Below are 16,680 nucleotides of genomic sequence, written 5' to 3'. Positions count from 1 at the left end.
TTACCTCCCTCAAATCATGTTTCCTAGTGAGTACATGTGATAATTGTCTTTCTGGGTCTGGATTACCTCCCTCAAATCATGTTTCCTAGTGAGTATATTCTTTCAGTCTTTGTCTTTTGGGGCTGGCTCATCTATGTAATAGTCAGAGCTCATTCTATTGTCCAGACTGAATATTTTCCAGGCTGAATTAAATTTATTAAAATAATAGTGATGGTGACAATAACAGCAACAGCAATAATAATGCAGACAGTTCAGACTTTGAAAATTGGATTCAATTCAGGCATAGAAATAATCAATAAAATTCAAAGTGAGATGAAAATGGACTTTCAAAAATACAAGAATCCAATGAGAAAATTGAGGGGAAAGACTTACAAGTATGAATGCATCAGAAAATAAGACAACAGAACAGAAGATTACATAGAACAATTAGAATAATCAAAAATATGAAAAAATTAAAACCACAAGAAAGGAATTTGAAGGAACTTCATGACATCATGAAAAGACCAAATATATGAATTATGGGCATAGAATGAGGAAAATACAAGGCCATGGTATAGAAAAGATCTTTAACAGTATTATAGAAAAAACCCTCCCCAAATTAAGGAAGACATAGCCATACAGATAGAAGAAGCATACAGACCACCAAATCGGATGAAAACAGAAACTCCCCACATCATATAGTTAACAGACTAACTATACAGAACAAATAAAGGGTGTCAAGCTGGGAGAGAAGAACTCCAAGTCACATATAGAGGACAACCCACTAAAATAACAGCTAGAAGAAGCATACAAACCATCAAATAGGAACCAAAAAGAAATTCCCCACATTATATTATAGTTAAAACTCTAACTAGATAGAACAAATAGAGGGTGTTGAAATCTGGTAGGGAAAATGTACAAGTCACATATAAAGGAAAACCCACTAAAATAATAGCTGTCTTCTCAATAGACACTTTAAATGTCAGAAGAGCCTGTAACAGTGTACCCCAAGATCCAAAAAAGACACAAATGCCAACATAGACTGCTTTACTCAACAAAACTTTATGTCATAGTTGAAAAAGAAAAAAAAAACTTTCCGTGATTTAAAAGGACTAAAATAATTAATGTTACCAAACCAACCCTACAGAAACCACTGGAAGCAATATTTTGAACCAGAAGGAATAAGCATACCCCAGAGAACACAAATATAAAAAGTAGCAATAAATATACTTCTTTTAATAATAACTTTTAATATAGGTAGCCTCAACTACCCACTGAAAAGGCACAGGGTAACTGAATGGATTAAGAAACAAAATTCATCTTCATGTTGTGTACTTAGACTTTATCTCACCTTCAGGGATAAATATCTCATTAGAGTAGAACAGATGGAAAATGTGACCAGGAAATAAGCAGATATCACAATCCCAATATCTGGAAAAATAGCCTTCAAATGAAATTTAATCAGAAGTGGTAAAGAAGCACAATTCATTCTGATCAAGGAAGAAATACCAAAAATATAGCAATCCTAAGCATATATGCACCAAACTCTTGTACACCCAATTTCATTTAAAAAAAAAAGTCATAGTACTGGGCTTCATGACACAGATTAACACAACCTAATAATAGTAGGAAATTTAAATTTTGATGGCCTCCAATAGACAGGCCATATAAGCAAAATGATAAACAAGAAATATCAGAATGAAGTGACATCATATGGACATAATAGATATCCACATAGTATTTCACACGAACACAAAAATATATATGTTCAACTCAACATCCAATTGATGTTTCTCTAAAATATATCACATATTGTGTCCTAAAACATAAGAATTTTCAACAAAAACAAAAATATTGAAATAACTTTTTGAGTTCCATCTAACTGCAATGCTGTAAAACTTTAAGTAAATGACAAAAGATATAATTTCATAGAGACTAAACAACACACTATGAAATCATTGATTATTGTAACTCAAGAGACTAGCTCTCAAGGCTACACCCAGGGTTCAGAGGAAAGATCTACAGCGAAGCAAGGCTGAACTTAAGGTTTTTCTCTTTGAGGGGCACAGAATAATTTCACACACATGCTGTTCTGGTCACCCTCTTTATTATTCTGTGTATTTTTTCTGTCTTCTAATTTTCTTCTAAGTTCTAATTCTTTCTAGTTTTCCTTTGTTTCAATTCTCTGTTTCAATTCTCTCTAGTTCCAATTCCTTTTGGCTTCTTTGTTCATCTAGCTTAAATAACATTTTTTAACAGGACACTTGAGGCAATAAGAGAAAATGTTACAAGAGTTACATCTCATTGGTCATAGCACATTCCTTGGGTAAACGATAAGGAACCAAGCCAGTCACCATGACAACACAAGGTTTCAAGGTTCCAGATGTAAGATTGTAATCAGAGGCCAGGGGCACAGTGCCCAGTAATACGAGCTGCAGAGAAATCTGCACAGAGAATCAGGTCTTATCAGTGAAACTTGGCATGTGAAGAATTGGCCTGATTTTTTTGGGTTGCTTTGTGTTAGTCAACATCTGCAACACTGTTAGTCAACATCTGCAACACTGATCTTGTGCATATGTGTAAAGTTTTTAACTTAAGATCCATTTACAGAAACATTCAGTCTATTTTGAACTTTCTCTGAGGTTAAAAAAATGAGCCAATTCTTTATAGTTTGAGTAAAAGAAACAAAGCAGACTTTTAAGTGTTTTACAGTCCTCATGGGACAAGAAATCTAGCTATGAAGCATATTCTAGTATATTTTCTATCTATCAAAATTATACAGATAAATGAGAAGTCATCTTTGTGATCATCCACAGATATATGTGTCCATAAGACTGAGATGCAGTCATCAAATTACATATGCACATGGTATGAGATTACACACTACAATGCAGGTATAGGGAAGACACCATAGCTACCTTTGCACATGTGAAATTACAGACATAAGCAACAGTTTCCAGAGTTGATGATCCAGTAGGTCTTCTTCAGACAGGATTCTCCTCCATCAGAGGATCGTTCCTCAGTAGATTGATATCTGAACACTAGCTGTTACCTGCTGCAACTTTCATGGCCTCCAACGGTTAATTGGTCAATGATGAAATCAAGAAATATTTTTTTTTAATTCCAGGAATTTAGCTGGGCAGTGGTGACACACGCTTTTAATCCCAGTACTCAGGAGGCAGAGGTAGGCAGATCTCTGTGAGTTTGAGGCCAGCCTGGTCTATAACAACTAGTTCCAAGACAGGCTCCAAAGCTATAGAGAAACCTTGTCTCTAAAAAAACCAAACAAAAACAAAAAAAATTTAAGAATTTAAGTGAAAATGAAAACATAAAACAACAAAATGTCTCGGATACACTAAAAATTCTCTAAAGAAAGATACCCATACCTCATACCACCTACATTTTAAAAAAATCAGAAAAATATAACGCAAGAGTTTGAAAAGGATAAAACAAAATCTAGTAAACATGAAGAAATAATGAAAATCAGATGTGGTGGTCTGATTGAGAATGGCCTCCATTGGCTCATATATTGGAATGCTTGGTCCACACTTGGTAGAACTCTTTGGCAAGTATTAGGTGTGGCCTTGTTTGAGGTGGTGTGCCAGTGAGGGTAGGCTTTAAGGTTTCTAAAGCCCAGGCCATTTCCAATTTCTCTCCGCCTTTTGGTTGTCTCAACATGTAAACTCTCAGCCTCTGTTCCAGTGCCATGCCTGCCTGCTGCCGTGCCTCCCACCGAGATAGTCATGGCTTTCTCTACCCTCTGGAACAATGAGCCCCAAATTGTATGTTTTTTTTTTATAAGTTGGCTTGGCCACAGTGGTGTTTTTTTTTTTATGAAAAGAGAAAAGTAACTAAGACACGAGAGCATGAAGTCACAAAATAGAAACAAAGAAAACAATACAAAAAAATCAATAAATATAAGAGCTTGTTCTTTGACAAGACAAAAAATTGAGTCTTTGGTCTTTTGAGGAGAGGCAGGCTGGTCTTGGTTGGGAGCTATCTCACACCTAAAGCTGGAAGATGGACCTCTTTGCAAAGAAGATGAAAAAGTCTCTGGTGTTGATCAACTCTAGGCTCCAACTTGTTATGAAAAGTGGAAAGTACGTGCTGGGATACAAACAAACTCTTCAGATCATCAGACAGGGCAAAGGAAAATTGGTTACCCTCACCAGCAACTGCCCAGCTTTCAGGAAATCTGAACTAGAATACTATACCATGTTAGCTAAAACTGGTGTCCGTCACTACAGTGGCAATAACATTGAATTGGGCACAGCATGTGGAAACACTACAGAGTATGCACACTGGCTAGCATGGACCCAGAGGATTCTGATATTATTAGAAGTATGCCAGAACAGACTGGCGAAAGGTAAACCAGCAAAGTTTTCCTTTAATAAAACTTCACCAGAGCTCCTTAAGAAAAAAAAAGAAAAAAATTACCATAAGTAAGTATGAATAGGGAAACATTACTACAGACACCAGAGAAATTGAGAACATTATGAAGGAATACTTTAAAATCCTATACTCCATTAAGTTATTAAACTTAAAAGAAATGGATGAATTTCTTGATTCATCTAAACCATCAAAGTTAAAACAAGAAAAGATAACTTAAACAGACCCACAATGGGTCTGTTTGAAGCCCTGACAAAAAGCCTTACAGCTAAAAAGAAGACCAGGCCCAGACAGATTCACAGAACAATTACCAGACTCTCAAAGAAGAACTACAAGCAATGTTTCTTAAATTATTTTGTAAAAATTATAAACAGAAGGAGCGTTTCCAAATTGCTTTTTAAAAATTTGGTGTTACTTTAATACCCATATCAGGTGAAAACAAAACAAGAAATAAAACTGTAAGTCAAGCTCACTGACTCCAGACTGACAGCTGGGGAACCTGTCTAGGACTGAACTAGGCCCACTGACTGTGTAGAAAAGAAATCCATATAATTTAGTCTAACAAATGGGTGTTTTATATTGATATTTATTTTGTGTGTGTAAATGTCATGTTTGCATATATGTCTATGCCCTGTATGTGTACCTGGTGCCCTTAGAGGTCAGAAGAGGACATTTGATCCCCAGGAACTGGAGTTTTTTTTTAAAGATATTTATTTATTATGCATACAATATTCTGTCTGTGTGTCAGGAACTGGAGTTTTAGATGGCTGTTTGCTACCGTGTGGGTACTGGGATGTAAACCTGGGTGACCCTCTTTGAAAATAATAAGTGCTCTTAAATATTGAACCATCTCTGTAGCCCCAAACAAAATTATTTTTAATATATAATATATAGAGATAATTTTGGTACCTGTGATGTTATTAAAAATGAAAAATATGATTTAACTTTGTTTCCTTTACAACCTGTTATGTATGGAAATCCTGATCAAAATCTATCCTTTTAACATTAAATTTTATGACTTAATCATTCTTTTAAGACTCTAAGGCCGGGCAGTGGTGGCGCACGCCTTTAATCCCAGCACTTGGGAGGCAGAGGCAGGCGGATCTCTGGGAGTTCGAGGCCAGCCTGGTCTACAAGAGCTATTTCCAGGACGGGCACCAAAGCTACAGAGAAACCCTGTCTCGAAAAACCAAAAAAAAAAAAGATTCTAATCAGTGTTCTTTTGTATAGACAACACTTTAAGGTTTGATAATACATTTAATAGACGGAAAACTACAATTTGAAGAAGTTGTGAAAGTCTACAGTATCTAAGTTTATATGGCAGTATGTATCTATCAGGCCTATTAAGGAATTCCCAAGGGCTGGAGAGATGGCTCAGAGCATAAGAGCACTGACTGCTCTTCCAGAGGTCCTGAGTTCAATCCCCAGCAACCACTTGGTGGCGCACAGCCATCTGTAATGAGATCTGGTGCCCTCTTCTGGCCCGCAAGTATACATGCAAGCAGAACACTGTATATGTAATAAATAAATAAATCTTTAAAAAAAGAGAGACTTCCCAAAATACTTGCAGTCCTATATACACACAGTTTATAATTACTTCACCAAAAATGTTTTCATTGTATCAGGAAAAGGAAAAGCATGAAACCACAGATTTTGTTACTAAGTTATTTATTTGGGGAAGTCTTAAGGACAAACTGAACACTGCCCCATGTTGTCTTAACATGCCTATAAACAATTACATGAACATAATTATGAACATGCTTGACGTACTTTAATGTTAACTAAGCAAAAGTTCTTTTGTCTACCTTTGGAGAGAACTAGGTTAATGCTTGAGGAATCAGTGAAGCCACCTTTTACTTCACTTTATCTGTCATTCTTTTTCACTGGATACCCTCAATCCTGTAAGGTGGTCATGTCAGGAGGGGTTGGTCCCTTCTTTTAATCACCTTTCTGGTCTTCTAGTTCATGAGGTTTTCAATACAGTTTTTAAGCCTTGTGATGATGTTATTGTCATCCTATGTCTGTGAATCCCTTCAGGAGTGCTAATCCTAAGCAGTGGGATCATGATCTGGGGGATCAATGCACTTGGTAAATGTAGCGCAAACTTAAACTGCATTCTAGGCAGCAATTGATCAATGAACACCTCTTTGCCCCAGCCTACATCCCATTATGGCAGGGAAGAGGTTCCAGGCATTAAAACATCTTGGAGGGAGATTCGATGGGATACTGAGACATATCATTGGGAATATAGTGTTTAGTAGAAAAGTTATTAGCACTGTGGGCATGCAGATAAACAGATGGATAACAGCATGAAGAGGCTCTGAAGTAAAGAAATCTGGGCCCATATAGCTAAAGTGTGGACCTCTTCCAGAGGACGGGGATGGTTTCACAGCAAGAGCCACAGCCAGGCTTTTTGATTCAAGGCAGGGAAGAAAATGAGGAGCAGGATATGTGACCACCAATACTTTCTTTGTAACCTCATTTCCCCGGATGAGAGATCCGGGCATCTGGAAGTCTGTTATATACATTCACAGACAATATCTCAGTAGGGTGATTATTGGCATCTCTCTATAAGTAGGGAAGGGCTGCTATAGGTTTGTGCCCTAAGTGGCAGCTGGGTTCTAGCATTACATTCTTACAGGCTACAGGATACCATAAACTAAGGAAAGGAAGAGAAAAAAGTTGCTCAAGTTCCCCCAGGGTATCATCATGCCTTTCCCACCATTTCCAAATGCTCCAGGGAAACTGAAAATGGGGAGCAATGAATGTACTTTACCTCCTGGATTGCGACATCAATGGTTATAGGTATGCTTCTGAACCCACTGAGATTTTTCAGCTTCATGTCTTCTAAAACAAATGAGTGGACTAAGGACATAATGACAGTTATAAAAATAAACAGTCTATTATACAAGAGGGGGGCATTCTAAAAAATGGAAATATGCTAAATATTCAGCCAGGACAGGTTTGAGATTCAAAATCCCTACGCATATCCCTTAAGTATCAGAGCCCTCGATGGTTTGGTTACATAGCATTGTGTTCTCTGGGAGATGTTTGGGGATTTTTCTCAGTCATTGTGCGTTTTATTGGCTTGTAGCTCTATTATGGAGGTGCGTCCAGTCTTTCTGATGACTGAGTTTTTTCATATTTACCTTGATGGGTTTTTTGTCCATGCCTTACTCTCCTGTCACAGGTAAGAAAAGAAGGAATCAAAGATTTTCCACTTTGAATGTGTTGAGAGTTTTCCAAAAGCATTAGCGTCTGTTTCATGTGTCCCTTATCACTCTGGAGTACTCAAGAAGCAAGAAAATTATTACAAAAAGTGATGCACGGGAGCAGCATACATGTTTGGACATGCCAGTTATTGAGAGTGGGTCTATACAGGCGGGCACAATTAATGTACCATATAGACTAGCACAAAGACTTCAGGGAAATTATTAAATAGAAAAATATTTTCCAAAGGCAAAATATAAATATCTAGAAAGAGATACTAATGACATGAAAATATATGGAGTTGGGCATGGTGATATGTGTCAGTTATCCCAGCACTCAGAAAAATTGTTAGTTCAAAGCCAGTCTGAGCTACAGAGAAAGACAATGTCTCACAAACATATAGTCAAAGTAATCATCATAAAAATGTTATAAGGGCTGGAGAGATGGCTCAGTAGTTAAGAGCACCACCTGCTCTTCCAAAGGTTCTGAGTTCAATTCCCAGCAACCACATGGTGGCTCACAACCATCTGTAATGAGATCTGTGCCCTCTTCTGGCCTGCAGGCAGAGTACTGAGAATACTGTATGCATAATAAATAAATAAATGTTTAAAAATGTTATAAAAGATTAAAAGAAAAAATAGAGAATTTGAATGAAGATAGTGAAACAAGAAAGTACCAAACATATCCCTGACACCAGTGCTGCTTTTCCTAAGGGCCATAGAGGTGGCAGAATTATACCATTATTCCGTGCCAAGAAGAGCCTATGCCTATTCATCCTTCCTCAGCTAAACCATGCCCGAGAAATGGCATTCTGCTAGAAACTGCAAGAAAGGTGTCTGTGAAGCCTATTAAAAGCCAGCCTAGGTCTACTTCACTAAATATGCATGGTGAAAGCTATTACTGATGCTATTACAGTCAGCCCTGAATGAAAAGAAAAAGGATTTAGAAACAAGCTGAGAGAAAATGTGATTCCACTGCCATTGTGAGACAAGTGCTAAATGCAGCGCCTAGAATGACAGTGCAGTGCTTAAAGAATTAGCAGGTGGTTGATCATTCAGTTAGATTCCTGTCGCAAGCAGTAAGTAATTCATCCAATGCTCATTTCTGACTTTTCATAGGGCAATAAGAAAGAATATTTAAAGCGAATGACTGATAAATTTCTCTATACTAGATACTTTGAGTTAAATTACACCATTTTTTCTATGAAGTACAAGTGGAGTAATGAAAGGGACCCATCCACAATTATTTTTAATAGCTTAGAGATGTTATACAGGAAAGTGAGGGAGATGATTGGTGAGTGTGAGTTAGAATAAAAATCACTAAGAAGTAAAAACTCCCCAAATGGCTAGCATTTTGTGTATTTGGTTTTATGTATCTTTTCTCGGAAATGAAAGATAAAATCACTTAAAAATATATCCTGTTGAAATTAGTGTTATCAGAGGGAGGTGTGATTCTAAATTCAGTGGAGCCCAATTTAAAAATCAGTAAGTAGTATCATAGACTGTTATTCTGTAAGATATTTTCTGTGGTTTTATATCATATTTTCTAAACCAAATGTAAAGATTAAGAAACCTTAGGGAGAATGGTAAAGAACATAGTTAATTCATTTGTTACATAAGTGATCAATTCACTACTGACATGCTTAATTATACTCGGCCATGGAGTTCAATGTAAACAATTCTGGCAAGATGTTCAAGACTACATGCAGGTTTTCTAACATTTGAAAAATAGTTTAAGTTGTTATTCATGGTCCTGACAAACCAGTGGAAGCTAAATGGTCCATTCATATTATCTTGTTATTCACTATTAAGTGTAAACGAGAATTTTTCACTGTGGGAGGCGGTGCTCATGAAAAGTTAGCCCTAGGAATGGAAAGGTAGCTCACACTTAAAACCATGCATGGTTCTTTAGAGTTTCGTTCCCAGAACCCATGTCTGGCAGCTCACAATTGCCAGTAATAACAATGCAAAAGGATCAAACACTTTCCTTACCTCTGTAGGCATCTGTCCTCATGTGCACATAGCACACACACACATGCACACACACATGCACATGTGTGATTAAAAATAAAAAAATGTTTTTAAAGAGCCTTACCATCAAGTGAATGGTTACTAGCATTGAAAGATATCGAATTCAAATGCATTCATGATTTGTACGTGCTAGGGAGGCTGCCCCATCAACACTATCAGAAAATACTATCCTGAATCATATTTCTATAATAACACAACTAAGAAACTTTCATATACAAGGAGAAAATACTATGGGCATATGTATCAAAAGGTATTAATGTTAATACTTGCAGGACTTAGTTTTCTAACCACAGCTGAACTGTTTTTAGCACTCTGACAATTGCTGACATACTAAATAATCATTAATATGGATAACGAGATGTCTACTGTCATTATTGTCACAAATAATGTAGCTTAAGAAAAAATATCAGTTAAGTACACAAAAATCTTTGAAATTTTGTCAGTTAGTCAGAATAGAAAAAAAGACTTTTTATTTATTAAATTAAAAAAAATAATTCAAGTTCCTATTCTCTCCCCTCCTCCCATTCCCTTCACACATCTGCACACCCCACCCCCATTCACTCCTCAGAGAGGGCAAGGCACATTGCTTTGGGGAAGGTCCAAGGCCCTCCCTACTATATCTAGGCTGAGCAAGGTATACATCCAAAGAGAAAAGGATCCCAAAAGGCCAGTACCTGCAGTAGGATAAATCCTGGTGCCACTGCCAGTGGCCCCTCAGTCTGCCCCAGCCATGCAACTGTCAACCACATTCAGAGGGTCTAGTTTGGTCCTATGCTTGTTCCTTCCCAGTCCAGCTGGAGTTGGTGAGCTCCTATTAGCTGAGGTAGACTGTTTCAGGTGGTGAACCCATCATGGTCTTGACCTCTTTGCTCATATTCTCATTCCTCCCACTCTTCAACTGGACTTTGGGAGCTCAGTCCAGTGCTCTGATGCGGGTCTCTGCCTCTGTTTCTATCAGTTGCTGGATGAAGGTTCTATGGTGATATTTAAGATATTCATCAGTCTGACCACAGGGCAAATCAAGATCTCCTCTATTACTTAGGGTCTTAGCTGGGGTCATCCTTGTGGATTTCTCTAGAGCCAGGTTTCTGCTAACCCTATAATGGCTCCCTCAATCAAGCTTTCTCTTTCCTTGCTCTCATCTCTGTCCTTCCTCCATCTCGACTATCCCATTCTCTCAAGTTCTCCTCAACCCTCCCCTTCTTCCCTCCTCTTCCAGGACCTGAGAATAACCTAGATGCCCCTTAACTGAAGAATGGATAAAGAAATTGTGGCATATCTACACATTAGAGTACTACTCAGTGGTAAAAAACAATGACATCTTGAACTTTGTATGTAAATGGATGGAAATAGAAAACACTATCCTGAGTGAGACAACCCAGACCCAAAAATATGAATATGGTATGTACTCACTCATTAGTGGATTCTAGCCATAAACAAAGGACATTGAGCCTATAGTTCATGATCCTAGAGAAGCTAAGTAATAAGGTGAACCTAAAGAAAAACATATATAGACCCATCTGAAAATTGGAAACAGACAAGATCACCTGAGAAAATTGAGAGCATGGGGGTGGGGGAAGAAGGGAGGGTAGAAGGGGAAGAGAAGGGGAGAAAGGGAGGTTTGAGGTGAACTCAGAATACTTTTAAAGCCAAAAGCAAATATGGACCATCATCAAACAAATCAGCACGTGTAGTGTGGAATTTCACAGAGGGAAGACAAAAAGAAAGATATAGAAAGTTATTTAAGGAAACAATTCGTAAAAGTTCACAATTCTGAGGAAGAAGAAGGGCGTCCTGATTTAAGAAGGATAACTGATCAAAAATGAGATGAATTAAAAGAAATTTACACAACAGCCATATTTAAATTATTTTTTTAAAATAAAATAATCCTACATCATTTTCCATTCCTTTCCTCTTTCCAACTCCTCCCGTTTAACCTGCCTTGTTCTTTTCCAGTTCATGGCTTCTTTTTCTTTAATTATTATGGCTAACACAGTCATGTTTTAGTTAAATGCTTAAAATTCAAGAGCAAAGAAAGAATTTTGAAAGCAGTAAGAGTGACTTTCCACATAAAAAGGAACTCATAAAACTATCACTTTCTTAGAACAAATCTTCAAAACATAAGGGAGTAGGATGATATACTTAAAATACTTAAATAAAAAAAACTACTGAACAAGAATGTTATGCCTACCATGGCTTCAAAATGACAAAGACTGTCCCTTGCAATCAAAAGTTGAAGGACATCATCACCTTGCCTTTCAAGAAACACCATAGGGCAATATTTTGAATTAAAAGGATACAAAACAGCAATATGACTGAATACAAATATAGAAAAGTAAATATATAGACTAACAAGGAATAGTACTATAGTATTTTGTCAGTCATCTTTTGTTATTTTTTATTTTTTATTCATTTTACATACCAACCACAGTTCCCTCTCTGTCCCATCCTTTTGCTGCCCCACCTCCCCTCCAGCCCACCCCCACCCACTCCTCAGAAAAGATAAGGCCTCCCATGGGGAGTCAGCAAAGCCTGGCACATTAAGATGAGGCAGAACCAAGCCCCTCCCCCTGCACCAAGGTCAAGCAATGTATCCCACAATAGGGAATGGGCTCCAAAAAGACAGCTCATACACCATGGATAGATCCTGGTTCCACTGGCAGGGGCCCCTCAAAAAGGACAAACTACACATCTGTCACCCAGATGCAGATGGCCTAGTTCACTCCCATGCAGGTTCCATCACTGTCAGTGTAGAGTCCATTAGTATCCACAAGCTTGGGTCAGCTGTCTCCGTGGGTTTCCCCGTCATGATCTTGACACACCGCCACCACCCCAGCCTTGCTCACATAATCCCTCCTCCCTCTCTTCGACTGGACTCCCAGAGCTTGGCCTGGTGTTTGGCTATGGATCTGCTTCCATCAGTTACTGGATGAAGGTTCTATAATGACAGTTAGGGTAGTCACCAACCTGATTACAGGAGAAGGGCAGTTCAGACACCCTCTCCACTATTGCTAGGAGTCTTAGCTTGTGGATTCCTGGGAATTTCCCTAGTATCAGGTTTTTTTTTCCTAACCCCATAATGGCTCCCTCTCTGTCCTTCCCCCAACTCGACTATCCCATTCCCTCATGTTCTCATCCCTCCATCCCCTCCCTTCTACTGCTCCCCTACCCCCATTTTACCCAGGAGATCTCATCTATTTCCCCTTCCCAGGGAGGTCAATGCATCCAGGTCCTATTTGTTACCTAGCTTCTCTGGAGCTGTGGATTGTAATCTGGTTATCCTTTGCTTTACATCTAGTGTGCCCTTATGAGTGAGCACATACAGTGTTTGTCTTTCTGGGTCTGGGCTACCTCACTCAGGATGATTTTTTTTCTAGTTCCATCCATTGCCTGCAAATTTCATGATGCTATTGTTCTTTACAGCTGAGAGTAACACTCCATTGTATAAATGCACCACCTTTTCTTTATCCATTCCTTAGTTGGAGGCATCTAAATTGTTTCCAGGTTCTGACAATTACAAAAAAGGCTGCTATAAACATAGTTGAGTAGGTGTTCTTGTGGTATGATTGTGCATCCTTTGGTATCAGGGGCCTTGAGCATCAGCCTCAGTACTCACTAAGGGCTCAGAATTGGATGTCTACGGCAGGTGAGTATCTGAGGGTAAAATGATTAACGCAAGTACGTTACCTCTGTGTGTTCTTTATTTTTTGGGTAAGGGGCAAAAGTGAAGTGAAGAGGCGCAGAGAAGAAGAAGGAGAAGGAGAAGAAAGAAGGAGAGTAAAGAGAAGTAGAAGAAGTAGCAAAGAGAAGAAAAAGTATAAGGAGAATAAGAGGTGATCTCTACAAGGTTTCTAGTTTTTTACAGATGTAGTTGGAAAATTTCATAGGAAGAACAATGATAATATGCATATCAAAATCACAAAAAAGGACAGGTAGAACCTGACAAAGCTGTACTCCAGAACAGGTGGCCCAATCCATGAAAGAGCCAACATTCAAAGGGAAATAACTGACTTTCCAAACCATTAGATAAAGTTATTAAACATCCCTGAATCCTAAATTCACCCATTTTTCTCATCTAACCTCTTTGGTGATAACCAGTTTTGGGGATGCCTAGATTTGTGTTTGTTAGCAAAGGTGGGGCATGCTGCCTTCCTGCTCAGTGCCTGTCTTGTCTGCTATAGAAATCTCTACGTGTCTGTTAGCAGGTAGTTTTGTGTGACTGACTCTATGTAAATTTGACTGTTAGAACAAAGAGTAAATTTTATCGCTCTAAGGCCTCATGAAGTAGGGGAATGGAGCAAGGTCATTCCACTGCCTGTGCAGAAGTTACACTGCAAAGGTGTTTGCGGAATGAATCCCATTTTGAAGGGAAAAATCATGGCTTCACACGGTTTTTACAGATATGACAGTGACTTTTCCAAAAGACAAATGTTCCTGCAGCTCTGCAAAACAGGTTGTCCCATAAATTGTACACTCGTGGGTCTGCCTTTATGGATCTGTCAGCTGTACATTTACTGTATAGTCTTGTGGGCTCCAACACTTTGGGTATATGCCCAAGAGTGGTATTGCTGGGTCTTGAGAAGTTTGATTCCCAGTTCTCTGAGAAATCGCCATACTAATTTCCAAAGTAACTGTTCAAATTTGTATTTCCATCAGCAGTGGAGGAGTGTCCCCCATACTCCACATCATCTTCAAATGCTGTCACCAGTATTTTTGATCTTAGCCATTCTGACAGGTATCTCAGAGTCATTTTGATTTGCATTTCCCTGATGACTAAAGATGTTGAGCAATTCCTTAAATGTCTTTCAGCTATTGTTGAGAATTTCCTGTTTAGCTCTGTACCCCATTTTTAATAGGATTATTTGATACTTTGATGTCTAGTTTTTGAATTTGAATGTAAAGGTATAAAGATAAAACTTACTTAAAATAACTATTCATTAAAGATGTATATGATATACAATGAAAAAAATGAATCATGATGAAATTTTTACATGTAAGTAAAAGTTGAATTATCATACATCTAAACTAAAGTTGATGTCAACATAAAAATAGACACCCAAAGCTTGTTTAATATGAACCTTATGGTAACCACAAAAAATACTAATAAAAGTACAAACAAAACATAAAGCCTGCCAAAAATCAGTCAAAAATGAATTTGGCCAATACAAGGAAAGCAACAACTAAATGACTGTGAGAAAGATAGAAAATTATTTATTAACAATTATCTTAAATGCAAATGGATTAAGACCCCAAATCAAAAGATGTCTAATTACTTCATTACTTAAGAACAAAATTTAACAACTGACTCCCAAAAGACACTTTCTTTAAATATAAGGATAAAATAGACTAAACATGAAAAAGTAGAAATATGTTCCTTTCAAATTATTGCTTAAAGTAACCAAAGATGGATATATCAGGTAAAATAGACTTTGAATGATAGAAAGAACCAAGTGACAACAAAGTACCATTATATAATATAACATGTCAGTTTACCATAGAGATGTAACTATCATAAATCTGTATGTCTCTACCATTTGAGCACCAAACACATTAAGTGAATATAACAGAATTATAAATTACCATAGAAACAGAATAATAGTTGTATACTTTTGTTTTCCATTTTCAAAGTAGATAGATTATCCATACAGGAGAATCATAGCACAGCATTGGATTCAGGTTGTGTTTATAAATCAAATACATAAAAGTTAAAGAACATTCTACTAAATAAGAGGGTCTATTTTCTCATTAAATACACGTAGAAATTTTTCCAAGATTCATTATATGTAAGACATAAAACAAGGCTTACAAACTTTAAAAATGCTGAACTATAAATAAGTGTGGTGTTTTGAATAAAAATGACCCCCATAGGCCTATAGGTAGTGGCACTATTAGAAGATGTAACCTTGTTGGAGTAGGTGTGACTTTATTGAAGGAAGTTATCACTGGGGGTGGCCTTTGACATTTCAGAAGCTCAAGACAGGCCTAGTGGCTTACTGTCTCATCCTGCTGCCTGCAGATGCAGATGTAAACTCTCAGCTCCCTCTCCAGCACCATGTCTGCCTGCATGCCACCATACTTCCTTTAATGATGATAATGGACTAAACCTCTAAACTATAAGTGAGCCCCAATTAAATATTTCCTTTATAAGACTTGTCATGGTCATAGTGTCTCCATAGCAATAAAAACCCTAACTAAGTCAATGAATAACAGAAGAAATTTGGAATCTTACAGTGTGGCTTTTGAGAAACTAATGAGGCAAGAAATCTAAATTAGAGAGACAAAATGAAAACATATATGCCTATTAGCTTAAGATGAACTCTAGTTATATCCATATTTACTGCAATGACATAATGTATGTTGTTCTTCATGACTGAATAAAATTCCAATTTGTGTAACATCACATTTACCTTTATTTGTTCATCTGTTATCAGACACCTAGACAAATTATAGAACATGCCTATTACGAATAGTATTACAATAAACATAGATGTTCAAGGATCTATGTGATATTTTGAATTATAGTCCAGCAGGTATATACACCAGAGTGAGACTGGGAGACCATTTGTTCACATTACTTTTAGATTTTTAAAGAACCTCAATAATGATTTATATAGTAGCCATACTAACTTGCATATCTATTAGTGATATATAAAGACTCTATCTCTCTTCCCTGCATCCTCCATAGCACTTGTTTGTCTTAAACATGGCCACTTTGACTGAGGTAAAATTGAATCTCCTTTTTATTTTAATTTTCATTTCCCTGGTTGTTGGAGCCTGCTCCAACAAAGTCAGCCAGGGTACGTGGGAGGGGGCGCTGAGGCTGAAGAAGTGTTAGATTGAGAGAAATTGAGGCAGAAAACATAGGATAGATTTGGGGGATTACCAGTTTACTCTGAACAGTCCTGAGTTTATTTCTCAGCCAACATATATACTAATTACAGGCAAAAGCAGATCAAAGAACAGTATAATCAGTTAATCACTTCCCTGTACTGTCCTTGAGAGAAAGTAGCAAGTAGCCTCATTACCTGAAACACGATTAATAGAAGCTCAGGGTCAGAAATTGGGGTTCAAC

At 37.5% G+C, this 16,680-nt stretch overlaps 1 protein-coding gene and 1 pseudogene across 2 annotated transcripts in view; both read left to right on the top strand.

Moving 5' to 3' along the window:
- Zc3h12b (zinc finger CCCH-type containing 12B) overlaps positions 1-16,680 on the top strand; it is a 199,980-nt gene that overhangs the window by 149,740 nt on the left and 33,560 nt on the right. The window lies entirely within an intron of this gene.
- Positions 3,629-4,349, top strand: LOC106144448 (annotated as a pseudogene).

The sequence above is a fragment of the Microtus ochrogaster genome, unplaced genomic scaffold (assembly GCF_000317375.1).
Source record: "Microtus ochrogaster isolate Prairie Vole_2 unplaced genomic scaffold, MicOch1.0 UNK112, whole genome shotgun sequence".
Classification (NCBI taxonomy): Eukaryota; Metazoa; Chordata; class Mammalia; order Rodentia; family Cricetidae; genus Microtus; species Microtus ochrogaster.
The sequence above is the reverse complement of the archived record's forward strand: the minus strand, read 5'-3'. Positions and strand labels throughout refer to the sequence as shown.